Source organism: Panthera onca, chromosome D4 (assembly GCF_046562875.1).
Source record: "Panthera onca isolate mPanOnc1 chromosome D4, mPanOnc1 haplotype 2, whole genome shotgun sequence".
Lineage (NCBI taxonomy): Eukaryota > Metazoa > Chordata > Mammalia > Carnivora > Felidae > Panthera > Panthera onca.
Window position 1 is genome coordinate 28,211,573 of NC_138351.1, and position 9,155 is coordinate 28,220,727.

Genomic DNA, 9,155 nt, shown 5'->3' on the forward strand with positions numbered 1-9,155 from the left:
ATATAAAGAGTTTATCGAAAACATTAGGTCTACTACCAAAAAAAAAAAAAAAAGCAATTTAAATTCCATAACACACGTTCATCCTAGCTGTGCTTACTAGCCACTCAACTCTTTGCTCTCCCCTGCATATTTGCTTTCCCCTATGGTTATTTTATCATCTACATGTGGGACTATAATTATTGTATAGAAAATAAATTGAGCATTTCTTTCATAAAGTAAAGGTACTGAATTTGTTTTCTAGTGCCACAGTAACAAATTACCATACGTTTTGTGGTTTAAAACAATACAAATTTATTATCTTACAGTTCTGGGGGTCAGAAACTTGAAATGAATCTCTCTGGACTAAAAACCAGGTTGTTTCTCTGAGTTCTAGGGGAGATTCCACTTCCTTGTCTTCTTTAACTTCTAGAGACTGCAGGCATTCTTTGGCTCATGGCCCCCATCCATCTTCAAACCCAGCAATTGTATTGGTCTTACATCCTTCTAGAACTGTCCATTCTCCTGCCTCCTCTTTCACTTGTGAGTACCCTTGCCCTTACATTGGACACACCGAGGTAATAATCTCTCCATCTCAAAACCCTTACCCTAATCACATTTGCCAAGTCCCTTTTGCCATATATTTCATGGCAGGTTCTGGTGATTAGGATGCGAATATCTGGGGGGAGGGGGAGGGGAGCATAATTCTGCCCATGACAGGTACGTAAAGTAAAACACACACCCTGAGGGGCGCCTGGGTGGCTCAGTTGGTTAAGCGTCTGACTTCAGTTCAGGTCATGATCTTCCAGTTCATGGTTTTGAGTTCCACATCGAGCCTGGAGCCTGTTTCGGATTCTGTGTTTCCCTCTCTCTCTGCCCCTTCCCCACTCATGCTCTCTCTCTCTCTCTCAAAAATAAACAAACATAGAAAAAAAATTAAAAAAAACAAACACACACACACCCTGAAAAAAACATTACTCTATCAGACAGGTTTTAGTATGCTAAAGTTATTCTTTACCCTATTACCTAAACTTAATCAGTCCTACTACCTAACTAACTTAGTTTCACCTGAAGAAAGTTAGGGATATATTAACTTTCTGGACTATTTAATGAGTACCCAAGCGGCTTCAAAGTAATGCTATGGCTTTCAAACTTTTAGCTTAGGTATTTATTCACTGCAGTTCACAGTGATAAGTGGACTAAAGGTGACATCCCTTACAAAAATGTCTCATCTTGGTATATGTCAACAAAATGAACAGTCAGGTTTTGCTGGGTAAGTCTGTTCATGGATATAATCAAGATAAGGAGCATGCCAGTGCCAGGATACCAGTTGGTCATCACAGATATTTGGCCCTGGCTCATCTAACGCCATTTCAGGCATGAAAAATCAGCTCTCAGAAGTTCAGTGAATGGTGGATTCATAGAAGGGTGGAGTGAGGACTTCTATGAATCTGATCTGCCTTAAAAGCAACGAAGACATTGGTGAAACTTGTCTAGGTCAACATTTTCATGACTCTGAAAATTATCGGTTGGCCTACAACAATACGGTGTTTATTGAAGAGAAAATGCTGAAGGTTATTAAGAACAGGAGGGTTTGTGGTATTTTAAATTTCCCCTATTTCCATTCCCTTCTCCCTACCTCCTGGTAGCCTTGAACAATAGCCTCACAACTACAGTAGCAGCTATTAGAGAGGAAAGTCCAGGTGAAATCCTATACCTAGAGCATTCTCACTGTTTGGCCTGTCTTGCCCCTCCATGGAAAAACACAATCTGCCGAAATATCTTTATTTGGCCTGACCCAGAGCTCACTCCACAAGAAAAATCCTCCCACCGGGGCATTTGTTAAAAACAATCAGAGGCAGGGGCACCTGGGTGGCGCAGTCGGTTAAGCTTCAGCCAGGCCACGATCTCGTGGTCCGTGAGTTCGAGCCCCGCGTCAGGCTCTGGGCTGATGGCTCGGAGCCTGGAGCCTGTTTCCGATTCTGTGTCTCCCTCTCTCTCTGCCCCTCCCCCGTTCATGCTCTGTCTCTCTCTGTCTCAAAAATAAATAAAAAACGTTGAAAAAAAAAATTAAAAAAAAAAAAAACAAAAAACAATCAGAGGCAGTTTTTTATCATTGCAGCTGCCTGAGGGCGCCATACCTATTAGGGTAAATAAGAGATTTGCCAAAACCTAAAAGGAAGATTTAGGGAGGGATATGTCACTAGGGCGCTTTGAAAACCTCTGAGACATTTCTGAGGATTTACAAGGCTGTGTGCATGTGTAGTGCTGGGATCCTAACCAGGAAAGATCCGAGAGGGCCCCAGACCATCACCTCTACCTGACCTTGAGGCCCTACACAAGCAGGAAGTGAAGACTAAGGTAGAGTTGTAAAATATTGGAGCATCAAGTGTTTATCTCAGTACCCGCTCAGAGCCCTTCAACAAAGGATGAAATACTCACTGGTTTAACGTATGTGATAAATACATTACCTGATCGCTAAGCAAGACTTCAGTGACTGCACACTACCAGGGATAAAAATTGTTAAGGAATATTCCAGGGAAGTTATTAAATAAACACTCAGTAGCAACAACAAAGCAACAATTAAAAAAAAAAAACAAACCTGTGGGTGGGAGTGCGGGTATTCTGATTTCCAGAGTAGCCACAATATATTACCCAAAATGTTCAGTTTTTAATAAGAACGTTATGATATACAAAGAAAAAGGAACGTATGGTCCATACAGGGCAGAAAGGGGGAGAGACAGTCCACAGAATGTGTCTCTAAGGGGGCCCAGATATTGGATTTACTAGAAAAACCCTAAAGGAAATCATGTCTAAAAAAGTAAAGGAATGTATGATAACAATGTCTCACAAAATAGAAAGTATCAATAAAGGATAGAAATTGCAACAGTAGAGAACCAAATAGAAATTTTTGCTTTGAAAATATACTAACAAAAGTGAAACATGTACTAAAGGAACTGAAAAGCAAATATAACCTGGAAGAAGAGAGATCAGAGAATTTAAGACAGGTCACTTGAGATTGTTCCATCTAATAAATAGGAAACAAAAAATTTTTTAAAAATTAAAATTAACAGAGTTATAAGACACTATTGAGCAGGGGGGCCTGGCTGGCTCAGTTGGTAGAGCTTCTGACTCTTGAACTCAGAGTTGTAAATTTGTGTGTAAATTTAAATCTCCACATTGGATGTAGAGATTACTTAAAAATAAAATCTTAAAAAAAAAAAGACCCCACTCAGCATGCCAACACATGCATAATGGGAGTCCCCAAAAGAGACAAGAGAGAGAAAAGAACAGATAGAATATGTGAAGCTGATGGCCAAAAACTTTTCAAATTTGATGAGATTAATTGAGATAAATATGAGAGATTAATTTGCAAGATACTCAAAAACTCCAAGGAGGGTAAACACAAAGGATTCACACCTAAACACGTTACAGAGAAACACAGAAACAACTCTTTCTGTTAGGCCATTATTAACCTGATACCAAAAGCAGACAAAGACATCACAAGAAGAAGAAAACCAGCCCTACAGACCAATATCCCTTATGAATATAGATGCTAAAATCCTCAACAAATACTAGCAAACTGAATCTATCAACATATAAAAAGGATTATACATCATGGTTAAGTAAGATTTATTTTAGGAATGCAAGGTTTGTTTAACATATGAAAAATCAATGATGTTTGGAGAATAAAGGACAAATGTCATATGATTGTCTGAACAGATGGAGAACAAGTGCTTGACAAAATCCAGCAGCCTTTCATGATAAAAACACTCAGAAAACCAGGATCAGAAGGCAACTTTTTCAACCTGATAAAGGCTGTCTACGAAAACTGTAGAGCTAACATACTTAATGTTCATGATTTCAATGCTTTTCCCTAAGATCAGGAACAAGACAAGAATGTCTGTTTTTGCCACTTCTGGTCAGCATTGTATTGGAGGTGCCAGTCAGAGAAGTTAAGGAAAAGATAGAAAAGCCCTACAGATTGACAAGGAAGAAGCATTATGCTATGTTATGATGGCATTATGTTATATTATGTTAGAGGCAATGTTATTTCTTCACTCTTTTTCTTTTTAATTTTTTTTTTAACGTTTATTTTTTTGAGAGACAGAGAGAGACAGAGCATGAGTGAGGGAGGGGCAGAGAGACAGGGAGTCACAGAATCGGAAACAGGCTCCAGGCTCTGGGCCATCAGCACAGTTAAGTGAGCTTGCAAGCTACAAGACCAATGTAAAACAATCTATTATATTACTCTTCACTAACAACGAAATTCCAAAAATCATAAAAGAAAGTAAGGAAATAATTCAATTTAGAATAGCATTACACATAAAATACTTAGGAATAAATTTAACAAAAAACTTTCATCTCAGATCTACAGATTTTGTTGGAAGAGACCCAGATACATGAAAAAAAAAATCTCATGTTTGTAGATCAGAAGACTTAAAAGTGTCCAGATGAGAGTTCTCTGAAAATTGATCTGCCAATGCAATGCAATCCCTATCAAAATACCAACTGACTGTTTTTGTGATTATGGGTATGGACAGGCTGACTTCAAAATCTTATGGAAAGGCAAGGGACCCAGAAGAGCCAAAACAATCTTGAAAAAGTGCAATGCTGAGAGACTCCCTCTTTCCCAAATGCAGAACCTATTATAAACTATAGAAACACGAGACATACAGGTTAGTGAAATGGAATTGAAAGTCCAGAAGTAAACTCTTACGTTTATGGCCAACTGAGGGTTCCAAGGCATTCAGTAGATGAAATAATCTTTCAACAGATGGTTCTGAGACAACTGAATATTCTGTGCAAAAGATTGAAGTTGGATCCCTATCTCACGCTATAACAAAAATTAAATCAAAATGGGCCATATGCTAAATACCTAAATGTAATAGCTAAGGCTATAAAACTCTTAGAAGAACACATCAAAGTAAATCTAATAAACTTAGGTTAGATAATGATTTCTCAGTGATATCACCAAAAGCACAAGTGACAAAATAAAACACAGATAAATTAGACTTAATTTAAATTTAAAAAAAACAAAAAAACTTCTGTGCTGTAAAATGTTAGCATCAGGAAATTGAAAAGACAACTCACAGACTGGATAAAATATTTACAAATCTGAGCACAAGGGATTTGTGTCCAGAATATATTAAAAACTCATAACTTAACAATCAAAAGACAAATAACCCTATTTAAAAATAAACAAAGGATTTGAATAAACATTTCTCCAAATAAAATGTACAAATGGTCAAGACACACAAGAAAAAATGCTTAATATCATTAGTCATTAGGGAATTAAGTTATAATAACAATGAGATACCATTTTTTACCACAAGGATGGCTACAGTGAAAACCACCATTACAAATGACGGTGAGGCTGTACGGTAGGTGGAAGTTTCTAGGTTGCTGGTAGGAATGTTAAGCAGTGCATTGGAAAACAATTTGACGGCTCCTAAAAAGAAGTTAGGCATAGTTATTATTTGACCCAGCATTTCCATTTCACGTATTGCCTCAAAGAAGTGAAAATACACGTTCACACAAAAACTTATGAATGAATGTTCATAGCTGCATTATTCGTACTAGCCAACAAGTAGAAACAACCCAAATGGCCAACAACTGAGGAGCGGACATACAAAATGAGGTATGTGTCTGCAATGGGATGTCATCTGGCCGTAAGAAGGAATGAAGTTCTGACACATGCTAACATGGATGGACGCTGAAAACGTTATGCTAAGTGAAAGAAGTCAGGCACAAAATAACACATATTATATGATCCTCTGCGTATGAGATGTCCAGAACAGGAAATCTACAGAGGCAGAAAGTGGATTAGTGATTCCTTAGGACTGGAGAGGGAGGGGCTATGGAATGAGTAAAGAATGAGTAGTGATGAACACTTGCATTACTTTTTAGGGTGATGAAAAACTCTGAAATGAAATAGCGGTAATCGTCGCACCATCCGGGGCACAAACTAAAAGCCACTGAGTTGTACGCTGACAGTGACTGTAATTCTGTTTGCCTGCCCATAATTGATTGTGGTTCAAGGTGTGTTTGTTGTCTGGCTGGTTGTTTGGTTGGCGTGTGCTATGAGGGAAGGATGTACTCTGCCATCCTCGGGGAGGGATGAGATGATTTGGGAAAGTGTCTGGAAGTCACGAGACCCAAGTTGGTTTTGAAAGGGTGAAAAATGGGGATTGAGCTGCAGGACTCTGGGGAAAGGAAATGTAGAAGAACAGGAAAGGAGTCTCTGACCGTTTCTCACGAGCCTGTCTCGAGCATCCCTGGATGTTATGATCAGTCCTAAGTATCAGTCATCTGAAGTTGGGAAGGGCTGTGTGTAGTGAGGATGTGCTCCGAGTTTTCCATTTATTTTCAAAGTGTAGGGGATCCAGTTGGGAAGGTGCATCCAGAATGATCTAGATTTGCAAAAAGAGCAGGTTTGGAAGGTCCACCAGGAAGCGGAAGCTGAAAAGGTACATGAGATACACAGGTAGGGGCGCCTGGGTGGCTCAGTCAGTTACGCCGCTGACTCTTGATTTGCGCTCAGGTCATGATCTCACGGTTCGTGAGTTCAAGCCCCACATTGGGTTCTGCGCTGACAATGCGGACGGAGCCTGCTTGGATTCTCTCTCTCCCTTTCTCTCTGCCCCTCTTCAGCTTGTGCTGTCTCTCAAAATTAATGAATATACTTTTAAAAAAAAGATACACAGGCAGTCGAGTGACAAAGTTATTGAATCCTTACTACACATAAGCCACAGTGAAATATCCAGCATTCTGCGCCTGTGGCGAGTACAGGTTCTATGTGACTGTGTTTGTGAGTATACGCGTGTGCAGTGGGTGGTTTATGTGCATATGTGTGCATGTGCATGCATGGGTGTGTGTGCATGTGTGCGGCATGTGTAGCTGGTGAAAGCCAAATGTTCTTTATTCGCCTATTTGAAAATGCATCACAATCTCACTTTTATTAGGCTGGAATGCTGTCCACTAAAGATTATTTTATAATTTCAACTAATGCTTACTTTTTTGTTTGTTTTGAATGGACTTTAGTTTTTAGAACAGAAACGGATTTATAGAAAATTTAAAACAACAGTGGAGAGAAGTCTCCTCTGTCTCCTCACCCAGTTTCCCCTGCTGTGAACATCTTACATTTATTTGTGTGGTATATTTGTTACAATCAATGAAACAACATGGATCAATTACTATTAATGAAAATTCATAGTTTGTTAGATTTTCTTTTCTTTTGGCCTTTTTTTTTTTTCTGTTCCAGTATTCCCATCCAGGATATGTTATATTTACTTGTTATGTCTCCTTAGGCTCCCCTAGGCTGTGACAATTTCTCAGACTTGCCTTGTTTTCTATGACCTTGATAGTGTCGAGGGGTACTGGCCAAGTATTTTGATGCTTTACTTTCTAAAACAGCAAAAAATTATTATAACAACTAACGCTTGCTGAGCATTTCATTTACGGTGTCTCTTTTGATACGCACTGTCCTTTCTGTCTTTGGAGGATTACCATTTTTACGATTTCACAGGTGGGGAAACTGAGGCTTTCTTTTCTTTCCCATGACACGTTTCACTGGACAAGGCCGAAACTGAGTTAGGGCAGGAGGTTGAGGACAGAGATGCATATTTTAAACCTTAAAAGCAAGTTTCCTTTTCTGCACTGCAGCCCTCAATGACTTCCAATTATCTCTGCCCACGAGGGCAAGCGGACCTTTTCTAAAAAACAATTTACACCTTTGAAAGTTGCCAGATTGTGAGGTTGCTGATCTCGTTCTTTCAGAAGCCTGCTTCTCCTTCCTCCATGCGGGTCTCAGGTCGCTCACAACGCAGGTTGCAACAGTATGTCACACCACAGAGACCTGGGAAGACTGTCCCCGTGTCAGATCCTACAGCGACAGCAGAAAGCGGCTGGCTGACTGATGGCTCAAGCCCCACCCCTCTCCTTCAGCCCAGCCGCTTAGGGCAGTCACAGTTAAGCCAACCGTCTTACCATTTTTTCATAAGCGAGCAGATAATAATTCAAAGGGCCGGGCCAAAGCAACCTCTCTGAAAAGATCTTATGAAATCATTTCTTTTTGCAAATCCATAAAAATCGCCTCGGACTCCTTATCAATAGAAAGGCTTAGAGGGAGCGCAGAAGTCGTTGGATTATGATGTGCTCGTTTTAATGAAATTCCTCTCCTGCTGAGAAGTTCCCTGCAGATTTTCCATATTTCTGCCTGGGAAAGGTTTGATGCTTTCCTGCCAGTGCCAACAGTTAATTGAAAACATTTCAGGATAAATTCAGCTCTGGGGCCAACGCTTGGAGCCCGTCATTATTCTTAGCAATAATAGAGGAGTAATACAATTATTAATAGGCATGTTGTATCCTCTTAAAGTGCCCGTGGGTTTATGAACCGTGTCTTCGATATTCTTTCTAAAACTCCACACAAAACCTTGAGCTAAGAGACTGGGAACTTAGAAGAAAAAGAAGCTTGGCTGCTAAATTATATAGTTCGGCTCTTCCTGTTTTGTAGTGGATGCATGGTGGTAGATGATTGCTGTTTTTCCCCAAAGTGCTATTTTCAAATCTAGCATTGGGTTTTGAGAAATACACCCTTATGGATATTAAAAGAGAATGTCTGTAAACAATGGCAAAACCATTTACACAGCTGTAATTGTATGATGTTTTAAGATGCTGCGCTCTGGGGAAACTTACGTTTTGACACCATCTATCAAAATTGAATTGGCCTTCAATGAAAAATGCAGCCTGTTTTTCCCTCTGCCTGCTATTTGACTATCTCCTAAACTTAGTCAGGCAACATGGAGTGTTAATTCTTCTGTTAACACCTTCCCATCTTATTTGAAAACCTGTGATCAGATCTTTTCTTGAAACTTAATCTCTCCGGGGTTCTTGTGAACACGTTAGAATCAGAATCACATCCCCGTCCTGGGTGCTGTCTGGTGAAAAGAGCAACCAACACCGTCGTCCAGCCTTCCAGACTTACCACCCTCTCGCTAGGACTCACAGACAAAGTGTGTACGAAGGAAAGGTTGTCACACAGGGTATTAGCGTATTAGCAGTATTATTTTCAAGAGCAACACTACAGCTTTGAATCTCTAAGACAGCATTCAAGTGATGTACCAACTTTTTGCTTTCTAAAAATTCATAAGAATTTTACCTACATGCATACATTTAAG